Raw genomic sequence first — 24,050 nt, forward strand, 5'->3', positions numbered from 1 at the left:
ATAAAAAAATGTTATGTATCCCAAATTGATGTTAATGAAAACTACAAGCTGTACTGCAAAACTCAAGCCCTCACCCACTTCCGTAGAAAGCACAATAAAAAAAGTTATGGGTTGGGTCTTGAGATGCAGCAATGCAGGATCATTTTTTTTTTTTAAAACGGGGGTTTTATTGTTCAAAATTAGTAAAACTTAAAAAAAAACTATGTTTGGGATATCACTGTAATGGTACTGACCCACAGAGTAAAATGATGTTATTCATGCCACAAAGTGAATGTCACAAAATTTACAACATAAAAATTCAATGCTGTCATTGCTGATTTTCCCATCTCCCCCGAAATAGTTTATAAGAATTAATCAAGAAGTTATATGTACCCCACAATGATGCCATTATAAACTACAACTTTTCCTGCAAAAACCATGCCCTCATAGGACTACATTGACGAGAAAATAATAAAAAGTTATAAAATAGCTCTTCAAATGCAACAATGAAAAAATGATAAAAATTGCTTAGTCTCTAAGGTCCAAAACAGGCTGGTCAAAAATACATTACCTGCTTGAGTATCAGCAGATCACTTACTAGTTGTCACATAGAATAGGGGTCCTGTCTTCATGTGCTTTCCACTAGTGTCATCTCATCTCAAATCTTTGACCAGTGGTCAGTCAGTGCAGAGTTTAGATTGATGTGGAGTCTTGTAAACTGGGCAATGTCCACAGTGGTAGATCCCGGCGTTGTACAAGACCTTATAGAACCTATGTCTCCACTTTCTTCAAATATATTCCAACCCTCACTGAGTAGTCGCTACTATCTATCCTGGGGGTGTTAGACTGGTTTGGGAAGGTTTTTGTACACAGATAGACGCCCTCTAGATTGCCTAACATAGTCCTGTGGCCTCATTTCCCGATGTTTCTAAGGTGTCTTATCATCTTTTTCTGCTCCCATAAATGAAGCGATCAGTGGAGGAATGAGTGTTTGCTCATTAGTCGGCTGACTGATGGGTGTCTAGATGGGTCGAAGATTGCCTGAACAAAAATTTCTAGTTAAATGACAACCACTGGTAACCATCAATACAAGGACTGTTACCCAGCTTTCTACACACCCTGAATTACATAACTCTGCATTATTATGTAGACTTTTATCCCCCTTTCTCCATCTATCTTAGGGCTCATGCACACCATGTGCATTCCATATTTTGCAGAACAGAACAGCTGGCCCCTGATAGAACAGTCCTATCCTTATCCGTAATGCGGACAATAATAGGACATGTTCTATCCTTTAGCGGAACAGACATACGGAAACGGAATGCACACCAAGTACCTTCCGTTTTTTATGCGGACCCATTGAAATGAATGGTTGCGTATAACGGAACGGACATGGAAAGAAATTACGTTGATGTGCCTGAGCCGTGTGTGTTTGTTTTCACCGTAGTTCTGGGATTATGTATATGCATGTTATGCCCAAGGGCAAATAGATTCAGTAGTAGTTTGGTGTGACAAGAGCATCTCTTTGCCCCTGGGCATACAAATTCATATATAGTTATATCCTAGTCACACTGGAGGGTCAATTTCTCTATAATTTTTTTAAAATATTTGAATTCTGGGATTAGATTTATATGCCAGAAAGCTCAGAACCTACAGAGCTATAGGTGCCTCACAGACAGGGAGATTGTTTATACCAAGGCCTAGGGGGAACCCATCACCATGAAAATGGAGACAGCAGGTTATAGAGCAGGAGGAGCTGAGCAGATTGATATATGGTTTTATTGGAAAAGATTCAATATAACTAGTTATTTGTTCATTTAAACCTATTTTGAAGCTCTCTGCTCAAACGTCATGTGTGTAGTATTAATCATTGACTAACAAGTATAACAACTACCTGCATGACTAAGCATACAGAGATGCACTATATGGAACACATCTCTTAGTCATTGAAATGTATAAAATTCAGCCCCCGGCCAGGCAATTTGCCTTTACAAACATTTGTGAAAGAATGACTCGTTCGTAAGAGCTCACTGAATTCTCGCGTGGTACTGTAATAGGATGCCACTATCATAACAAGTGAGTTCCTAAAATTTCTTCCATTCTAGATATTCTACTATCAACTGTGAGTGGTATTATTGCCAAAAGGAAGCGACTATGCCACTTCCTCTATTGGATTCGGCGATCATTCATGAGATCTCCGGGTGTCCAGTACCCAATCAATACTTTTGTGCCTGGATCTATCCGATACTGGGATTTGTTTTTTTCCTAGTATTTTCCTCGGCACGCACCATATTCCTAGCCTGCACAGTGGAGAAGGAGGGAGTCCCTCCCCACTCTGATGTGACTGCCGCTGGTCACCAATGAGGAAATATTAGTGAGGAGGAGGGGAGGGGCTGTTAACACTGCACCACCAATGCATAAAATTAACCCATAAATACAAATGTAGGCAGGGGGTGCTGGCTGTGTCACACAGACGGCACCCGTCCTCAATGACAGGGATCCTGTGAACCCTGTAAATTAACCTCTCAGGTGAGGCACCTGAGGGGTTAATTGACCCAGTTCAGCAGGATCCCTGTCACTGACGCTGGGTGCTGGCTGTTTGATACAGCTGGGACCCACCACCTACATTTGTATTTAGGGGTTAATTATATTCATTGGTGGCGCAGTGCCCTCCCCCCCAGTATTATAATCATTGGAGGTGCAGTGCCCCCCCCCTTATCTCCCCAGTATTATATTCATTGATGGCAGTGGCCACAGGGTCCTCTCCTTCTCAGTATTCTCATTGGGGCAGTGGCAGCTTCCGATCGGAGACCCAGCAGTGAAATCGTGGGGCTCTGATCGGTTACCATACCAGCCGGGGTGCTACTGAAGCCATGGCTTTTTTTGTGTTTTATTTTTTTGCATGGTATCGAATGGTAAGGGACTGTTTTCCCCTGTAATTGGGCTGCTTTGGATGATTGAGGTACTGTACAGTGGAAAAGTGCAAAATACAAAAAGTGTCAATGTCCCCAATCCCCAATGTCTTTTAATGACCTTTTAGGGGACATATTATGTGGCAAAATATATTAAAAATTAAAGAAAATTTTATTTTTATTTTTTCCTTTCTCCACAGTAACATTTAGTCCAAAAAGTGGACTGAAAACTGCGATCTTCTGATTGTTTGTCTCATACACTACAATAGAGTACTGTTGCAGTCTATGGGATTCTGAGATGCTGCCTGCTGAGCTGTGCCTCATGCATGTCTTTACATCAGTTAACCATAGCAGACCTGGGAACTTTCAGAAGACCCCAGGCTGTCGTGGTAACCGATCAGAGACCGCAATTTTGCTGTACTCCGTATGCATTCAGTTTCCGTGTTTCCGTATCTCCGTTCCGTGCAAAGATAGAACATGTCCTATATTTGGCCACAAATCATGTTCTGTGGCTCCATTAAAGTCAATGGGTGCGCAAAAAAACTAAATGCATATGGAAATGCATCCGTATGTCTTCCGTATCCGTTCCGTTTTTTGCGGAACCATCTATTGAAAATGTTATGCCCAGCCCAATTTGTTCTATGTAATTACTGTAACCAATGCAATTTTGATCAGTACTCTGCCTTATCTGGTTAACTACTTGATGCTTGGACTCGTTTAACTCTTTTCTCAGCAGCTTAAGGCTGCAGACACATTCACGCAGTTATGCAGCCCCACCCCCAACCTTTTTTCTCTTATCAATGTTCCTCAAGGCTATTTGAGAAGGCTTATAATAATCTTTGCTAAAGCTGGTCATGCACATTCAATAGCTGTCGGCCAAAAGATCGTTTGCCGACATCCATATCTCCCAATCTGCATACATGTTCCGCTCACCCACACGTCTACTGTATGTGTGTTGTACGGGGACAGCAGTGAAAGCCACTGCCAGATGCATCCAGTTGAGGGGAGAGTCGGGAGCTCCCCACACACGTTAGAGTCACGGTTCTCACCTGGTTCGGCTGCCAGGACACTAATGTGTATGGGAGCCTTAATACCTACTTCTAAAACTTCTTACACTTCTAAAAATTTTCCCAACTTTCTATCAAAAACACACATAAACCTATACTACGCTCAAAAGAAAACCACTAAATGTGCCTTTACCATCAAATACACAAATATATCAACGGTAGTCCTTCTGTTCCAAGTTAATCAGCACTGAATCAAAGTTGTAATTTCCTTTTACCCATATTTAGTGACATATTGTCTCAATGCTATCTTCATTAAAGGGGTTCCCTGGGATCTACATATTGATGACCTATCCTCAGGCCCCCGCTGGTCTTTCATTAATGACTTATTCTGAGGATAGGTCCTCAATATGAGACCAAAGGGGGCCTGACTACGGGCAAACCCCATCAATCAGCTGTTTGAGAAGATCCTCCTGGCAGCTTACCAAGCACAGCACCGTACATTGTATTGTGGCTATGCATAGTATTGCAGGTCAGCCACATTTACTTGATAGGCCATCAATATATAAATCCCAGAAAAGCAGCATACAAATTAGCAAATGCCCTGACTCTGACGAGTGATATCACATGCATGTATGAATGGCTAGAAGCTTATCTGTCCTAGAATATCCAAATATAAGGTAGTCATTTGGGAAGAAAAGTTTAGATGGAAGAATCATCAACGTCCATTTTCTGCTATGTTAGCTGTAGAATATAATTTCTCATTCGAACAAAAGAATATCGACCATAACAAATACACAACACACAATAACCTTTAAGGGGACATATTATGTGGCAAAATATATTAAAAATGAGTAAAAATGAAAGGAAATTTTTATTTATTTTTCTTTCTCCACAGTAACATTTAGTCCAAAAAGGGACTGAAAACTGCGATCTTCTGATTTTGTCCCATACACTACAATAGAGTACTGTTGCAGTCTATGGGATTCTGAGATGCTGCCTGCTGAGCTGTGCCTCATGCATGTCTTTTAAATCAGCTAACCATGGCAGACCTGGGAACTTTCAGAAGACCCCAGGCTGTCATGGTAACCGATCAGAGGCCGCAATTTTGCTGTGGGGGCTCTGATCAGAAGGCAGAGCCTCTCGCTGCCCAATCCCACAGATGCCACCATCACTATTGACTGGGGCATCTGAGGGGTTACTGCGGTCAGGTGCTTGGTATATTATAAAGCTGGCACTCGCCTATGGAGTGGGCTCAGCACGGCAGCCCCACTCCATGTAACCCCTTCAGCATAAGGACGCACATGGACGTGATGTGGTAAGGGGTTAAAGGGCTAACCAGTGAGCCCCTTTGACACTAGTAAGGGAAAGTGCTTATTGGTAACTGCATAGTGCCTGTCACATAGATATAACTCCTATCGCTGTGGAACAGGGGCTGGTAATAACCAATGAGTGAAAGCAGTTAAGGAAAGCCCTCATTTATGAATAGGAGGTAGGATGGCAGGGAAGGAAATGTTGCCAGTAAAGGCTGTATTACACTGCATGATTGTTGGGCCAATTATTTGAAACAGTTGTTCATAGGAGCCCTTATTCCTGATAACTGGCCCATATAATCAGGCTGCTGTCAGCTAGCGCTCGTTTGTCGACTGATTTGCATATTTCATCAAGAGCCACGATTATTGTCAGCACATCTTCCCGTGTAATAGATGTTCTTCCAGTATCGTTCCTCCCACATGCACTTTGCATCAGCCCGTGTAATAGACCGATGAAAACAAACCAACTCTTTTTTCCGGCCCCTTCAAATAGACAGTTATGACAGTATGGCCCTCAGACCAAAAAAGGTTGTACACCTCTAATTTAACCCTTTCAGTACCGATCCACTTTTCACCTTTAAATCCCAGGCTGATTTTTGCAAATCTGACGTTTCAGTTTATATGGTAATAACTCTGTAACACTTTTACTTATCCAAGCCATTCTGGGATTGTCTTCTTGTGACACATTGTTTTTCATGTTAGTGATAAATTTAAGTCAATAAGTTTTACCTTTTATTTATTTTAAAAAATCCCAAAATTTCTGAAAATCTTGAAAAATTTGAATTTTTTTAAAGTTTGAATTTCTCTGCTTTTAAGACAGATAGCGATACTTCATAAAATAGTTATTACTAGTGTTGAGCGAACTTGTGTTTTCAAGTACGGCATACAAGGTTCGGGTTGCTTAAAAAATCAGTTATGAATTCTGCTACTACGGACCATAACTTATTGATAACGGAATTCTGAGATAACCCGAACCTTGTATGCCAAACATGAATACACAAGTTCTCTCATCCCTAGTTATTTCTTTACTATTCCCATATGTCTACTTTATGTTAGCACCTTTTTGTAAATTACATTTTAGGTTTTTAGGACATTAGAAGGCTTAGAATTTTAGAAACAATTCTTAAAATGTTTAGGAAAATTGTCAAAACCCACTTCACACAGTTCAGTTATGAAGTCACTTTGCGGGGCTTACATAGTAGAAACCACCCATAAATGACCCCATTTTAGAATCTACACCCCTCGAGTTATTAAAAACTGATTATATGAACTTTGTTACTGTGGAGAAAGTTTTAAAAAAAAGCATAAAAATTCTAATCCTCCCCTTTCCCAGTTTTGCATATATAAATAAACATAACAGGTATTTGCAGCATCCCAAGATGCCCGAGCTATTAAAATATAAAAATATATTTCCCACACAGTGAACACTGTAACAAAAAAATGAAAATTCACCATTTTTACTTCACCTTGTCCCCGTAAAAAAAAAAGTTAAAAAAGTGATCAAAAAGCAGTATGTACAGTACACCTAAAATGGTACCAAAAAAAGTTATAGGTCGCTCTGCAAAACAAGCCCTCATACAGCTCTGCAGCCAGAAATATGAAAAAGTTATAGCTGTCCGATAATGGCGATACAAGGAAAAATAATAATTTTTTCAGAGGTTTTTTTATTTTATTAAAGTAGTAAAACAAAATAAAAACTATACTAAAGTGGTATTGCTGCAATTATACTGACTGGCCAAGAGCATAAGGACATCTTGTTATTTTTGGTGCAAAGTGAGTGCCGTAATATTAAATCCAAAAAAACCTTAGTGGAATTGAGTGTTTTTTTTTCAATTTCACCCCACATTATTATTTTTTCCTGTTTAGAAATACAAGACATGGTACATTTAAATGGTGCCAATAAAAATTATTACTTGTCCCGCAAAAAATAAGCCCTCATATATCATTTAAATTATGGATCTTGTAATGTGGGGAGGAAAAAAAGAAAAATTCAAAAACGTTAATGGCCCGTGTTAAAAAGGACACTGTGGCCCAGATTTATTAAGCCTGTAAACTTAGGCTGTCTGGACCTGGAGCAGATCTATCACAGGGGCTCAGGCTGGATGATGACTGTGGTGCAGGGATAGACACTTTTCTATGACTCCAATTAGTTGGCTTACTTTGAGACAGACGTTTATGCCAGATAGCAGTGAAATTTTGGCATAAAATAGTGCATCTTAGGCCCTGCTAACTTTCCCCACAAAGCACTACCCACTTTCAGATAAGCTCCACACCCTTGTTGAGCATGTCAGAAAAAAGTATATTAAAGGGGTATTCCCATCAAAGACAATGAGGCCATTGCGCCAGGATATCCACGCATTGTCTGATAGGTGCAGGTCCCACACCTACGCCAAGAACAGAGCGGGGGAGAGTGTTGGCTGGAGGACCCCGGGTTCCTGGAGTCTGGCAACCACCAAGTGCTCTCCCCACACAAGTGAATGGGAGCGCAACTCGCTTGCACGGCCACCACTCCCATTCATTTCTATGGGGCTGACGGAAATAGCCGAGCCAGCGCCCTCCACCACTTTCCCCGCTCTGTTCTCAGTATATGCCCTCATTGTCTGTGATCGGAAAACCCCTTTAACCTTAAAACGCCAAACCGCACCACTTTTTGGAGAGATTTTTGGAGCAGACACATTAGCAAATCCTCAAAATCCTCTCAATATAAGAATCCTCAAGATCTAAACAGTACCAGAGCTTAGATCAAAATGGAGACAAGCAGGGATGAAGAGGTGAGCAAGATACAAACCTGTCCAAACATTAAGAAGAGTTAGGTTATTTCTAAAACTATGAAACAGTGACATTAGTCAGTCCCAACCATAGTTGACGTAAATTTCCTGCTATTTGCGTTAGGCTTCTTTCACACTACAGTTTTTTTCCCCATTTTGCTGGCAGTTTTTTGCGTTCCGTATACGGTCCGTATACGGTCCGTATACAGAACTATTCATTTCAATGGGTCTGCAAAAAAAAATTGAATGTACTCCGTATGCATTCTGTTTCCGTTCCGTTTTTTGCGGAAGCATCTATTGAAAATGTTATGCCCAGCCCAATTTGTTCTATGTAATTACTGTATACTGGAAAAACAGAATGGAAAAACTGAAACACAACGGAAACAAAAAACCGAACGGATCTGTGAAAAACGGACCGCAAAACACTGAACTAGGCATACGGTAGTGTGAAAGAGGCCTTAACCAATGCAATTTTGATCAGTACTCTGCCTTATCTGGTTAACTACTTGATGCTTGGACTCATTTAACTCTTTTCTCAGCAGCTTATAGCTGCAGACACATTCACGCAGTTATGCAGCCCCACCCCCAACCTTTTTTCTCTTATCAATGTTCCTCAAGGCTATTTGAGAAGGCTTATCATAATCTTTGCTAATGCTGGTCATGCACATTCAATAGCTGTCGGCCAAAAGATCGTTTGCCGACATCCATATCTCCCAATCTGCATACATGTTCTGCTCACTCACACGTCTACTGTATGTGTGTTGTACGGGGACAGCAGTGAAAGCCACTGCCAGATACATCCAGTTGAGGGGAGAGTCGGGAGCTCCCCACACACGTTAGTCACGGTTCTCACTTGGTTCAGCTGACAGGACACTAATGTGTATGGGAACCTTAACACCTACTTCTAAAACTTCTTACACTTCTAAGATTTTCCCAACTTTCTATCAAAAACACACATAAACCTATACTACGCTCAAAAGAAAACCACTAAATGTGCCTTTACCATCAAATACACAAATATATAAACGGTAGTCATTCTGTTCCAAGTTAATCAGCACTGAATCAAAGTTGTAACTTCCTTTTACCCAGATTTAGTGACATATTGTCTCAATGCTATCTTCATTAAAAGGGGTTCCCAGGGATCTACATATTAATGACCTATCCTCAGGCCCCCGCTGGTCTCACATTGATGACCTATGGGGTTCCCTGGGATCTACATATTGATGACCTATCCTCAGGCCCTCGCTGGTCTTTCATTAATGACCTATTCTGAGGATAGGTCCTCAATATGAGACCAGCGGGGGCCTGACTACGGGCAAACCCCATCAATCAGCTGTTTGAGAAGATCCTCCTGGCAGCTTACCAAGCACAGCACCGTACATTGTATTGTGGCTATGCATAGTATTGCAGGTCAGCCACATTTACTTGATAGGCCATCAATATGTAAATCCCAGAAAAGCAGCATACAAATTAGCAAATGCCCTGACTCTGACGAGTGATATCACATGCATGTATGAATGGCTAGAAGCTTATCTGATTCACCTACAAAAAACCTCTCTATGTATCAATTTATTATCAAATATAAAATATGGGGAAAAGACAGGATGATAAACAGTGTACAGAGAAGCGAAGGGCAGTCTACACAACTGAGTTCACATGTATATCCACACGGCAGAAAGCACTGAGTGGCTACCAGGTAAAAGGGGCTGTAGTTCACGGACACCCAAATGTGCATAACAAATACTGGTGATCATCCCAGAATGGTCTATATAATGTGATGCAGAACGAAAAAAGGTCACTAGATGTCCGTGAATTGCACCGCACCGTCCCAGGAACATAGATAACAGAGACTGACAGGCAAATAACAAAATATCCACAGTCTAATCTGTGACTAAGTCCCTAGGTATAGCAATGGTCTGGAAAATCTCTAAGGCCTAACATGGATCTAGTGAAGAAACCATATACTGGTATCGAGCTATACTAAACGCGGGACGTACCTGAAGACATGGTGAGAACTCAGGAGGATACTGGACCCTAAGCGCAAAGACCTCTTTCCTTTGCTATACCTTGGGACTTAGTCACAGATTAGACTGTGGATATTTTGTTATTTGCCTGTCAGTCTCTGTTATCTATGTTCCTGGGACGGTGCGGTGCAATTCACGGACATCTAGTGACCTTTTTTCGTTCTGCATCACATTATATAGACCATTCTGGGATGATCACCAGTATTTGTTATGCAGATTTGGGTGTCCGTGAACTACAGCCCCTTTTACCTGGTAGCCACTCAGTGCTTTCTGCCGTGTGGATATACATGTGAACTCAGTTGTGTAGACTGCCCTTCGCTTCTCTGTACACTGTTTATCATCCTGTCTTTTCCCCATATTTTATATTTGATAATAAATTGATACTTTGGTATATGATCTCTAGAACCTTATCTGTCCTAGAATATCCAAATATAAGGTAGTCATTTGGGAAGAAAAGTTTAGATGGAAGAATCATCAACGTCCATTATTTTCTGCTATGATAGCTGTAGAATAGAATTTCACATTAGAAGAAAAGGATATCCAACATAACAAATACACAACACACAAGCCTATGTATGTAAGATCACATCCCTATCTGCAAAATCAAAAAGTGACTTCAGCTGCATGATTGTTGGGCAATGACTTATGTCACTGTTTTATTCACATCTTTAGTGTTTGGACAGCTTTGTATCCCGCTTACCTTTTCTACTCCTGCTGGGACTAAGATATTTGCTCCCGAGATCCCCTGCCACTAACGATAAGGCGCTTATTGTCATGATAAACAGGGAGGCAGCTGACTGGGTGAAATGCACAGATTCCTCTCTACATGAGTGGGGAATTTTTAACCACATGCCTTCAAACATGCTGACAATGTGAGAATTACATTTACAGAGGAGATTTACGCAATTAAAAGGGTTATCCAAACCTGAAAAACCCACTCACAATGCCCAAGCCCCTCATACAGAGAAAACGTACCTGGTGCCCGATGCTTGTTTCCTTCCAGATCTCTCCACCGCCGTTGCTGGATCACAACATCCGTTGGGGGGGGGGGGAGTGGCGGGTTTGGGGTGTGCAGCTAATAGCAGGCCATGATGGTTTACCTGCACTCTTGTATCACAGGGACCAGGTAAGTAGTCACTGTATGAGGAGCATTGTGGGTAGGTTTTCCAAGTTTGGATACCCCTTTAACTGCACGGAACTGTATCACTGAGAAGGAATGCTGCCTGCATGGTGAGGGGACCAATTTGTACTGGCTGCATCTCTGTCTCAGTAGAGTCACCTTGGTATCCAGACCAACCCCAGGCACTTGCATTTATCTTAAGAAGTTTGGAAGCCAATCCACTGTTTAATACTCTTCATACTGCCCCCATATCAACCAGGCAAAGCAAGAGGTAACTCATCTATGGACATTTGGAAGGTTATGGAGGTAGCAGCTCCCTCTCTTTTTCTTCTTTCTGCTTCTGCTGCTTATTCTGGGACCCAGTCATTACTTGACTACCAAGATCTTTGCCACTCTCCTATAATATTTCTCTTTTGGTGTTCTCATGGGTTTCCAGATACTGGTAAAGTGAAACACCATCATCGGGCTCAATGCTCTCTTCACTGTTCAGGTTACGCTTTTGCACAACTGGATACAGCCTGCAAACACCTCTCTCACCCTTACTGTAGTACAATTGCATTACATCCCTGTTGCCACCCGTGGCCATAGTCCTAGACTCACTCCACTCTCTATTTTTCCCAAAGCTATAACCCTATACCTTTTGCATGCTAAAGGTAGGGCACCACCCAGTTTGTGAAGCAATGACCAGTTGTGCAACCGCACAGGTTGCAGTGCCAACCTCAAAAGTTATAAAAGTTACCCATGGATGGGGCTGAATTGTTATGTGGTCGTTACTACACTATGAGGCAGTAGTTCTCACTGACATCTTGGAAACACAGCTGTGGGACACTTTAAGGCTTATCCAACACAGCCACAGTGTGTGAGGGATGTCCTAACCCCAAACTTTGCAACCAGTTATCAGTGCACCGACTATTAACTACAATTAACAATCATAAGGAAAGAAAAAGAGTCACCTGTCAGAGAGAGATCGGCAACGTCTCATGTAGCCTAAGCGCCCCGAAGAAAGACCCACAGAGTAGGAGGAGAGGAGAGACTGATAAGAAACCTAGAGACTGCTGGACTTGTCTGCATTCTCCACCAAAACTGATAAGGAAATCGGCAATTTCTGTAAACAAAAGTCTATTGTCTCACAGGCAGAAGAGTATTAGAGTATAAAAGATTTACAAAGATAGTAAAAAATATTGAGGTGAACCAAGTAGAGATGGTCAGGGCCCTTGATTTTCACCAAGCCAAGGGACTTTTAAGTCATTTTCCTGGCCACATGGGTGTACCCTTCCAATATTGCATGTCTTGTACACTTTAAACAGTAACACCAGGAGTTAAAATCCAACATTGAGCCACAAGAATTGTTATGTCTAAAAGAGAGGCCTCTGCCTTAGATCATACTGCTACTTTATCTGCATCAGACCTCATTCAGGAGCCTAATGTCAGAATGACTGTTCCAGGGCCATGCTGCAGATTTCATTGTAGCTAAAGTTCATTCACACACTTGCATAGAGTCTATAACATGTTAGCTATTGATTATCAGAAATCTGTATATGAATCTTTTCCTTACCATTATGACAACTTCAAGGGATTGCACACAGTCTCTCACACAGCGCTGGTTCCAGGTGACAGGCTGACAGGTGTCCTTTTCCAGGCCTTGACTGCTGTCAGGGTGCATGGACTAGATGGCTTCTTTCTACCCCTTAGTTCCAGTCTCAACACCTCTGTGTATCAGGGGTGTGTTTTAACATACGGCGTTATTTCATACCAATGGTATGATAATATTAGAGTTTTGCATCATTTTTATTTCTGTTCATTTTTAATCTAAAATGCAGCCAAAAATAATGCAAATGCCTCCTTTGTGAGCAGTGTAATTGAATGAAAACCAAATAACCACAAAGCCTGGAAATAATACATCCGCTACACCTATTTCAGTGCTGCCCCAGACCATGTAGCCCTACGCAGGAGCGCAGTTTGTTCTGATTTGTTATACTAGTTTATATTTTTTTTAAACTAATTGAAAACGATCATTATGACAACAAAATGTCTTTTTTGACTGACAGAAACCATTTTCATCTGTCAGAAAATATATTAGAGATTCCTCACTAGTGATAATTATTTTCGGTATTACTGCAGCTTTTAATGGGTATCGCTAGAGAAGGTGAAGTTGATCTGAGATGGGAATCAAGAACCCCACCACAGGTCAACTTCAGCTTCTCTAACAATACCCATTACAAGCTACGGTAATATGGACAGGATAAGTACAGTGTAAGATAGAAACGTTATTGTGTTTGGTGCGACTAATTTCATGCTGTGTCGGGACGATGGTTAATGTCTGGGTTGTGGCTTTAATAGATAAAAGGGTCTGAATAATATATACAGTATTATATACATATATAAAGTATCTACAGTATGTATTATATACAGTACTCTGCCCACATAAGCATATGTAGAAAAAATGCAGCAAATTAAGAATGTTTTCAAAATAGAAGCAGCCATAACTTTTTATTTTTTAAATGGACATGGCTGTATAAGGCCTAATTTTTTTGCGAAAGAAATTGCATTTTTTGGTGTTTCAGGGTACATATAAATACATATAAAGTACAGTACATGCGCACCTCATCCATTTGCTAACTGAGAGGCTGCCGCAGCCATCTTCTTTGAAGAAAATGAGCCAAATCGCCGTTCCCCATCATTGGGCCACGACATACATTGGAATGCGATTTGTGACAAAGTAATTTGTAACCAATCGAATTTCTTTGTTAACGTCGTGGAAGCAGCCAAATTGAATTTTTGATAACTTCCTTTATCTCTAGACATCACTGTGTGCATGATATCTGGGCCTTAGGGAACCCAACCGAATCATACATTTTTCATGTTCTGAACTTGCTGCTGAAATTGGTCATGGTGGAGTTGGGCCCCATTCCAAGTTTTGCTCTGGGGCCCCATGGCTCGTTGTTACGCCTCTAGATCTGTGTTTAATTATCCAAGACTTCCCTGCTGATCTTCTTCAAAAACTTTGTGCAAGTGTACTGTACCTAGAAGAATTGATGATGTTTTGAAGACAAAGGGTGGTCACACCGGATTCTGATTGGATTTAGATTTTTCCTTCTTTCATTCACTTTGCATATTATTAATTAATAAACATAAACTATTAACACCTCCATTTTTGAAAATATTCTTACTTAGCAGCATTTTTTCCACACCTGCCTAAAACCTTTCCACAATGCTGTATATATTTCTTTATTGTATATGATTGCTCCTAGATTTCTAACCTAACTGGTTCTTTTTGCATGTACAACACACCTCAGTTAATTCCTGCAACATTCCCGAGCTTGCCCAGGGAATGGTATTCAGGAAAGTCCGGTGTGGGGGGTTTCAAAGAGTTATCTGCCAGGGAAAGAGATCCATCTTGTTAGCACCATTATTTTCCCAAGGAACATTGCCACTAAGGCAGGTCTCTTTCAGGAGAGCCAGTACCCCTCCTAAGGTGTGTGTGGTGTTGATAAGGATCATAATGAGGTATTATAGGGTAAATCAGATACAGACTGAGAAACTGTAGCCTGTGGATCTCCTAAAGAAACAGGTTCTTGGCAATAAATAAAAACTATTATTTTTCTGGTACAGGATTCAAACAGAGGGACGGCCATACTGGACTTACTATTAACCAATAGACCTAACAGAAAAATAGACGTGCAGATTGGAGAAGGACACCTTGAGAATAGTGACCATAATAGAATACATATTCCATTGTCATTCAGTAGGGTGTTATGGCGGGGAGACACAAAAACACAGAACTTCAGGAAAACAAATTTTTATTTGAGCTTATGGAGGCCATTAGCTTGACTAAAGGGTGTATTAGACAGCCCGTTTTAACAGCGTTCCTTCCCAGCAATCATTTGTTTTGTAGCGGAGGAGGCCGCTGCTATTACACCCAGCAATCTACTCCTCAGTATAGGGAGGAGCGATCGTTATACTATCGTTCTTCCCAATACTGAATCATTGTTTGCCGGCAGAAGCTCTTGTTTAAAAACCACGATCTACTGGCTGCAAACAATGAATTTTTTAGCCTGAAGAAAGATTTGGATTTCCCGATGAACGAGTGTTTGCTTGTTCATCGGGCAATCAGCAGCAGAATTATGCTTATGATTGTTAACAAGCGTTACTCCAAATAACCGGCAGGTGTAATACACCCTGAAGGCTAGATTCACATCATGTTTTTATCATACGTTTAAGGGGCTCGTTTTTATTGTATGTCAAGTGGATACGTTTGGAAACAGAAAAAATGTATAGAAACTTGACATACCCATAGGCTATAATTGGGCAAAGGCAGTTCATACTTTTGAATCCATTTGTCATAGTCTACGTTTTTGTAAGTTTTTTTGCAGGACTGACTAATGTAGCATACCACGCTTTTCTGTCCAGCAAAACAAAAGTATACATTTTATACATTACAGTGAATGACAGACAGTGAAACATAAGACAATACGTTACCAAAGGTTTAAAAAAATGTGTATATATTTTTATTTTAAATAATGGACATAAACCTATTAAAAACGTATGCACATCCGTTAAATGGATATGTTCGATAACCGCTAAATTTTATACATTTGTATACGATTTTCTATTATATATCTAAACGTATCTACATGACGTACAGCAAAAATGAGACAATGAGACGTATAAAAAAAAAATACACGTTAACGGATGCTTCAGACAGATGTCATACAGTAAAAAAAAAAAGGGGAAAATGTTGTATACCATTGGGGAGTGGTTTGCCCTATGAGCCGCGCACCCCTGCCCATCTACCTGGTTCTTTTAATCGGTAGCATTACAAAGCTGGATCCTACTTTGCCCAATTGTAGGCTGATAGCCCAGGAGAGGCATGTGTTAAAGTAGGTCCCGCCTGTTTGAACCAACCTTGTTGAGGGTAGTTGTGCCCTACATATTTTTGATCAATAATATGTGCAAAGAGCGTCTACTTTTTATTACACTAAGTATAGCAACTTTTTTTCCATTAATTCACCGTTTATGTATGTCTTTGTGCATCAAGCAATGTGCTGTTACTTATAGTTCTATAGATGTCATGACATCCACCACCATAGTTCCACTGTAAAAAATCATATACATTAACGTATACGTTTTTTTGTGGGACACAAAGGATGGAAAAGTGTAGTATACCACACTTTTCTATCCTGCAAAGTCCAGCAAAAAAAGTATACTTTTTTTTTTTTTTTACAATGGACTTCTAGAGTGATGCATGCCATACACCTCGGGCCGTTTCTGCCGTGAGGCGAGATGAGAATCTTGCCTCAGGCAGCAGTTTTCAGTATTTTTGAGGGAGCACAAAGGGCATTACTACTACAAAGTGGGCACAATGGGCATTACTACTACAAAGGATGCACAGAGGAAATTACTACCATAAAGGGACACAGAGGGCATTACTACTGTAAAGGGGACCCAGAGTGCATTACTAATGTGAAGGGGGCACAAAAAGGGCATGACTACTGTGAGGGGGCATAACTATTATGGCGGGCACAGAGTGGGCATTACTACTGTGAAGGGGGCACAATGGGCATTACTACTGTGAAGGCGGCACAATAGGAATTAATCAGGGCCAGCTCCAGGTTCATGTGTGCCCTTGGGCGATAATTCTAAGTGGGATCCCTTGTGGCATTTTTTTTACAGTGACATGTCCCCCTGTGGCTCCCACACAGTATAATAACCTCCAGTACCCCCCAGAAAGTATAGTGACCCCCCCCTACAGTATAATAACCCCTAGTGACCCCCTATATACTGCATGGGTGTCACTGGCAGTCATTATACTGAATGTGGGCTCTGGGGGTCATTATACTGTATGGGGGGTCAATGGAGATCATTATAATGACTGGGGGGGGGGGGCACTGGATGTCATTACACTGTGTGGATACACAAATTAAAAAGGTTGGTTTGGATTAACACGGCTGTTATTTGATCATATTTTATGTTTTGCTCCATTAGTTTTTTCAATAAAATGAAACTTTTCATCCTGTGTGCATAAAGAGTAACTAAACTTTTATAATAATTTTTTATATCTTATCCCTAATCCCCATAAAACAATTCTAATGTACTTTATTCATTTTCAATTTTTACTATACTTTTACATCCCAAAAGTGCACCATTCAGTGTGCGCTTAAAACTCAGATCGGAGTACTCATTTTATAAATGGGTAGCAGCAGCGCAGCGAGTACAGGCAGGAGAGCACATTGCTGCTCCTGCCTGTGCTCCCCTGACAATTGCTAACTCTTGGCATAGCATATAGGCACCCTGTACTCATGTACTATGCCAGAATTAGCTGAGCGGAGCGGGCTCCTGCTTCTGCCTTCTCTGCTAAGCTAAGACAACTGCATAGCAGATTTTAGCTTAGTAAAGCAGGCAGAAGCAGGAGCCCACTCCGCTCAGCTAATCCTGGCATAATACATGGGTACAGGGTACCCATGTGCTATGCCAAGAGTTAGTATATGTCCGGGGAGCATGGGCAGGAGCAGCAATGTGCACTCCTGCCCCCACTCCCTGCGTTTCTGCTGCCAATTCATAAAATGAGTAGGGATGAGCGAACTCGAACTGTATAGTTCGGGTTCGTACCGAATTTTGGGGTGTCCGTGACACGGACCCGAACCCGGACATTTTCGTAAAAGTCCGGGTTCGGGTTCGGTGTTCGTCGCTTTCTTCGCGCTTTTGTGACGCTTTCTTGGCGCTTTTTGAAAGGCTGCAAAGCAGCCAATCAACAAGCGTCATACTACTTGCCCCAAGAGGCCATCACAGCCATGCCTACTATTGGCATGGCTGTGATTGGCCAGAGCACCATGTGACCCAGCCTCTATTTAAGCTGGAGTCACATAGCGCCGCCCGTCACTCTGCTCTGATTAGCGTAGGGAGAGGTTGCGGCTGCGACAGTAGGGCGAGATTAGGCAGATTAACTCCTCCAAAGGACTTGATTAACTGATCGATCTGCAGCTGTGGATCATTGAGCTGCTGATCCTCAATTGCTCACTGTTTTTAGGCTGCCCAGACCGTTTGTCAGTCACATTTTTCTGGGGTGATCGGCGGCCATTTTGTGTCTTGTGGTGCGCCAGCACAAGCTGCGACCAAGTGCATTTAACCCTCAATGGTGTGGTTGTTTTTTGGCTAAAGCCTACATCAGGGTGAAGCTGTCACACCAAGTGCATTTAACCAGCAATAGTCTGTTTATTTTTTGGCCATATACTACATCAGGGGCAAGCTGCGCCTGTCACCAAGTGCATTTAACCCTCAATGGTGCGTTTGTTTTTTGGCTAAAGCCTACATCAGGGTGAAGCTGTCACACCAAGTGCATTTAACCAGCAATAGTCTGTTTATTTTTTGGCCATATACTACATCAGGGGCAAGCTGCGCCCGTCACCAAGTGCATTTAACCCTCAGTAGTGTGGTTGTTCAAGCTATCACACCAAGTGCATTTAACCAGCAATAGTCTGTTCATTTTTTGGCCATATACTAAATCAGGGGCAAGCTGCGCCCGTCACCAAGTGCATTTAACCAGCAATAGTCTGTTCATTTTTTGGCCATATACTACATCAGGGGCAAGCTGCGCCCATCACCAAGTGCATTTAACCAGCAATAGTGTGGTTATTTTTTGGCCATATCCCAGTCTAATTCTGTCACTAAATCCATACCGGTCACCCAGCGCCTAAATACTAGGCCTCAAATTCATATCCAACTAAATCTCGTTAGTGCTGTAGCTGGGCGAGTTATTTAGTGTCCGTTCAAGCACATTTCTTGTTCTGGGTTGAAATACAATTCCCAATTTAGCAATTTCATAATTTAGTGGTTTCTGCTATATCAGAGCTATTTGAAATCTATCCCTAAAAGGGTAGATCATATTGAAGGTGCACATAGGGACATTCAGAATAACTTCACACACCCGCTACTGTGCATTTCCAAGTCTAATTCTGTCACTAAACCCATACCTGTCACCCAGCGCCTAAATACTAGGCCTCAAATTTATATCCAGCTAAATCTGTCCTTAGTGCTGTAGCTGGGCGAGTTATTTAGTGTCCGTTCAAGCATATTTCTTGTTCTGGGTTGAAATACAATTCCCAATTTAGCAATTTCATAATTTAGTGGTTTCTGCTATATCAGAGCTATTTGAAATCTATCCCTAAAAGGGTAGATCATATTGAAGGTGCACATAGGGACATTCAGAATAACTTCACACACCCGCTACTGTGCATTTCCAAGTCTAATTCTGTCACTAAACCCATACCTGTCACCCAGCGCCTAAATACTAGGCCTCAAATTTATATCCAGCTAAATCTGTCCTTAGTGCTGTAGCTGGGCGAGTTATTTAGTGTCCGTTCAAGCACATTTCTTGTTCTGGGTTGAAATACAATTCCCAATTTAGCAATTTCATAATTTAGTGGTTTCTGCTATATCAGAGCTATTTGAAATCTATCCCTAAAAGGGTATATAATATTCAAGGTGCACATTGGGTCATTCAGAATAACTTCACACACACCCGCTACTGTGTATTTCCAAGTCTAATTCTGTCACTAAACCCATACCTGTCACCCAGCGCCTAAATACTAGGCCTCAAATTCATATCCAGCTAAATCTGTCGTTAGTGCTGTAGCTGGGCGAGTTATTTAGTGTCCGTTCAAGCACATTTCTTGTTCTGGGTTGAAATACAATTCCCAATTTAGCAATTTCATAATTTAGTGGTTTCTGCTATATCAGAGCTATTTGAAATCTATCCCTAAAAGGGTAGATCATATTGAAGGTGCACATAGGGACATTCAGAATAACTTCACACACCCGCTACTGTGCATTTCCAAGTCTAATTCTGTCACTAAACCCATACCTGTCACCCAGCGCCTAAATACTAGGCCTCAAATTTATATCCAGCTAAATCTGTCCTTAGTGCTGTAGCTGGGCGAGTTATTTAGTGTCCGTTCAAGCACATTTCTTGTTCTGGGTTGAAATACAATTCCCAATTTAGCAATTTCATAATTTAGTGGTTTCTGCTATATCAGAGCTATTTGAAATCTATCCCTAAAAGGGTATATAATATTCAAGGTGCACATTGGGTCATTCAGAATAACTTCACACACACCCGCTACTGTGTATTTCTAAGTCTAATTCTGTCACTAAACCCATACCTGTCACCCAGCGCCTAAATACTAGGCCTCAAATTTATATCCTGCTAAATCTCTCGTTAACGCTGTCCTGTTGTGGCTGGGAAAGTTATTTAGTGTCCGTCAAAGCACATTTTTTGTTCTGGGTTGAAATACAATTCCCAATTTAGCAATTTCATAATTTAGTGGTTTCTGCTATATCAGAGCTATTTGAAATCTATCCCTAAAAGGGTATATAATATTCAAGGTGCACATTGGGTCATTCAGAATAACTTCACACACACCCGCTACTGTGTATTTCTAAGTCTAATTCTGTCACTAAACCCATACCTGTCACCCAGCGCCTAAATACTAGGCCTCAAATTTATATCCCGCTAAATCTCTCGTTACCGCTGTCCTGTTGTGGCTGGGAAAGTTATTTAGTGTCCGTCAAAGCACATTTTTTGTTCTGGGTTGAAATACAATTCCCAATTTAGCAATTTCATAATTTAGTGGTTTCTGCTATATCAGAGCTATTTGAAATCTATCCCTAAAAGGGTATATAATATTCAAGGTGCACATTGGGTCATTCAGAATAACTTCACACACACCCGCTACTGTGTATTTCTAAGTCTAATTCTGTCACTAAACCCATACCTGTCACCCAGCGCCTAAATACTAGGCCTCAAATTTATATCCTGCTAAATCTCTCGTTAACGCTGTCCTGTTGTGGCTGGGAAAGTTATTTAGTGTCCGTCAAAGCACATTTTTTGTTCTGGGTTGAAATACAATTCCCAATTTAGCAATTTCATAATTTAGTGGTTTCTGCTATATCAGAGCTATTTGAAATCTATCCCTAAAAGGGTATATAATATTCAAGGTGCACATTGGGTCATTCAGAATAACTTCACACACACACGCTTCTGTGCATTTCCAAGTCTAATTCTGTCACTAAATCCATACCGGTCACCCAGCGCCTAAATACTAGGCCTCAAATTTATATCCTGCTAAATCTCTCGTTAACGCTGTCCTGTTGTGGCTGGGAAAGTTATTTAGTGTCCGTCAAAGCACATTTTTTGTTCTGGGTTGAAATACAATTCCCAATTTAGCAATTTCATAATTTAGTGGTTTCTGCTATATCAGAGCTATTTGAAATCTATCCCTAAAAGGGTATATAATATTCAAGGTGCACGTTGGGTCATTCAGAATAACTTCACACACACACGCTTCTGTGCATTTCCAAGTCTAATTCTGTCACTAAATCCATACCGGTCACCCAGCGCCTAAATACTAGGCCTCAAATTTATATCCCGCTGAATTTGAATACAATACATTGGGCCAAATAATATATTTGTTGTTGTGGTGAACCATAACAATGAGAAAAACATCTAGTAAGGGACGCGGACGTGGACATGGTCGTGGTGGTGTTAGTGGACCCTCTGGTGCTGGGAGAGGACGTGGCCGTTCTGCCACATCCACACGTCCTAGTGTACCAACTACCTCAGGTCCCAGTAGCCGCCAGAATTTACAGCGATATATGGTGGGGCCCAATGCCGTTCTAAGGATGGTAAGGCCTGAGCAGGTACAGGCATTAGTCAATTGGGTGGCCGACAGTGGATCCAGCACGTTCACATTATCTCCCACCCAGTCTTCTGCAGAAAGCGCACAGATGGCGCCTGAAAACCAACCCCATCAGTCTGTCACATCACCCCCATGCATACCAGGGAAACTGTCTCAGCCTCAAGTTATGCAGCAGTCTCTTATGCTGTTTGAAGACTCCGCTGGCAGGGTTTCCCAAGGGCATCCACCTAGCCCTTCCCCAGCGGTGAAAGACATAGAATGCACTGACGCACAACCACTTATGTTTCCTGATGATGAGGACATGGGAATACCACCTCAGCATGTCTCTGATGATGACGAAACACAGGTGCCAACTGCTGCGTCTTTCTGCAGTGTGCAGACTGAACAGGAGGTCAGGGATCAAGACTGGGTGGAAGACGATGCAGGGGACGATGAGGTCCTAGACCCCACATGGAATGAAGGTCGTGCCACTGACTTTCACAGTTCGGAGGAAGAGGCAGTGGTGAGACCGAGCCAACAGCGTAGCAAAAGAGGGAGCAGTGGGCAAAAGCAGAACACCCGCCGCCAAGAGACTCCGCCTGCTACTGACCGCCGCCATCTGGGACCGAGCACCCCAAAGGCAGCTTCAAGGAGTTCCCTGGCATGGCACTTCTTCAAACAATGTGCTGACAACAAGACCCGAGTGGTTTGCACGCTGTGCCATCAGAGCCTGAAGCGAGGCATTAACGTTCTGAACCTGAGCACAACCTGCATGACCAGGCACCTGCATGCAAAGCATGAACTGCAGTGGAGTAAACACCTTAAAACCAAGGAAGTCACTCAGGCTCCCCCTGCTACCTCTTCTGCTGCTGCCGCCTCGGCCTATTCTGCTGCTGCCGCCTCGGCCTCTTCCTCCGCCTCTGGAGGAACGTTGGCACCTGCCGCCCAGCAAACAGGGGATGTACCACCAACACCACCACCACCACCTCCGTCACCAAGCGTCTCAACCATGTCACACGCCAGCGTTCAGCTCTCCATCTCACAAACATTTGATAGAAAGCGTAAATTCCCACCTAGCCACCCTCGATCCCTGGCCCTGAATGCCAGCATTTCTAAACTACTGGCCTATGAAATGCTGTCATTTAGGCTGGTGGACACAGACAGCTTCAAACAGCTCATGTCGCTTGCTGTCCCACAGTATGTTGTTCCCAGCCGGCACTACTTCTCCAAGAGAGCCGTGCCTTCCCTGCACAACCAAGTATCCGATAAAATCAAGTGTGCACTGCGCAACGCCATCTGTAGCAAGGTCCACCTAACCACAGATACGTGGACCAGTAAGCACGGCCAGGGACGCTATATCTCCCTAACTGCACACTGGGTAAATGTAGTGGCAGCTGGGCCCCAGGCGGAGAGCTGTTTGGCGCACGTCCTTCCGCCGCCAAGGATCGCAGAGCAACATTCTTTGCCTCCTGTTGCCACCTCCTCCTTCTCGGCTTCCTCCTCCTCTTCTTCCACCTGCTCATCCAGTCAGCCACACACCTTCACCACCAACTTCAGCACAGCCCGGGGTAAACGTCAGCAGGCCATTCTGAAACTCATATGTTTGGGGGACAGGCCCCACACCGCACAGGAGTTGTGGCGGGGTATTGAACAACAGACCGACGAGTGGTTGCTGCCGGTGAGCCTCAAGCCCGGCCTGGTGGTGTGTGATAATGGGCGAAATCTCGTTGCAGCTCTGGGACTAGCCAATTTGACGCACATCCCTTGCTTGGCGCATGTGCTGAATTTGGTGGTGCAGAAGTTCATTCACAACTACCCCGACATGTCAGAGCTGCTGCATAAAGTGCGGGCCGTCTGTTCGCGCTTCCGGCGTTCACATCCTGCTGCTGCTCGCCTGTCTGCGCTACAGCGTAACTTCGGCCTTCCCGCTCACCGCCTCATATGCGACGTGCCCACCAGGTGGAACTCCACCTTGCACATGCTGGACAGACTGTGCGAGCAGCAGCAGGCCATAGTGGAGTTTCAGCTGCAGCACGCACGGGTCAGTCGCACTACAGAACAGCACCACTTCACCACCAATGACTGGGCCTCCATGCGAGACCTGTGTGCCCTGTTGCGCTGTTTCGAGTACTCATTTTTAGCACTTTCAGGCCAGTCTCTTCGAAGTGACTCAGAGGGAGGTTTTTGGCAACAGCAGAGGCCAGGTACAAATGTGGCCAGCCAGGGCCCACTACTGGAGGACGAGGAGGACGAGGAT

At 42.6% G+C, this 24,050-nt stretch overlaps 1 protein-coding gene across 3 annotated transcripts in view; it reads right to left on the reverse strand.

Annotated features, from left to right (window-relative positions):
* LOC122926623 (solute carrier organic anion transporter family member 1C1-like) overlaps positions 1-24,050 on the reverse strand; it is a 179,348-nt gene that overhangs the window by 119,291 nt on the left and 36,007 nt on the right. The window lies entirely within an intron of this gene.

This window comes from Bufo gargarizans, chromosome 2 (genome assembly GCF_014858855.1).
Source record: "Bufo gargarizans isolate SCDJY-AF-19 chromosome 2, ASM1485885v1, whole genome shotgun sequence".
NCBI classification, from domain to species: Eukaryota; Metazoa; Chordata; class Amphibia; order Anura; family Bufonidae; genus Bufo; species Bufo gargarizans.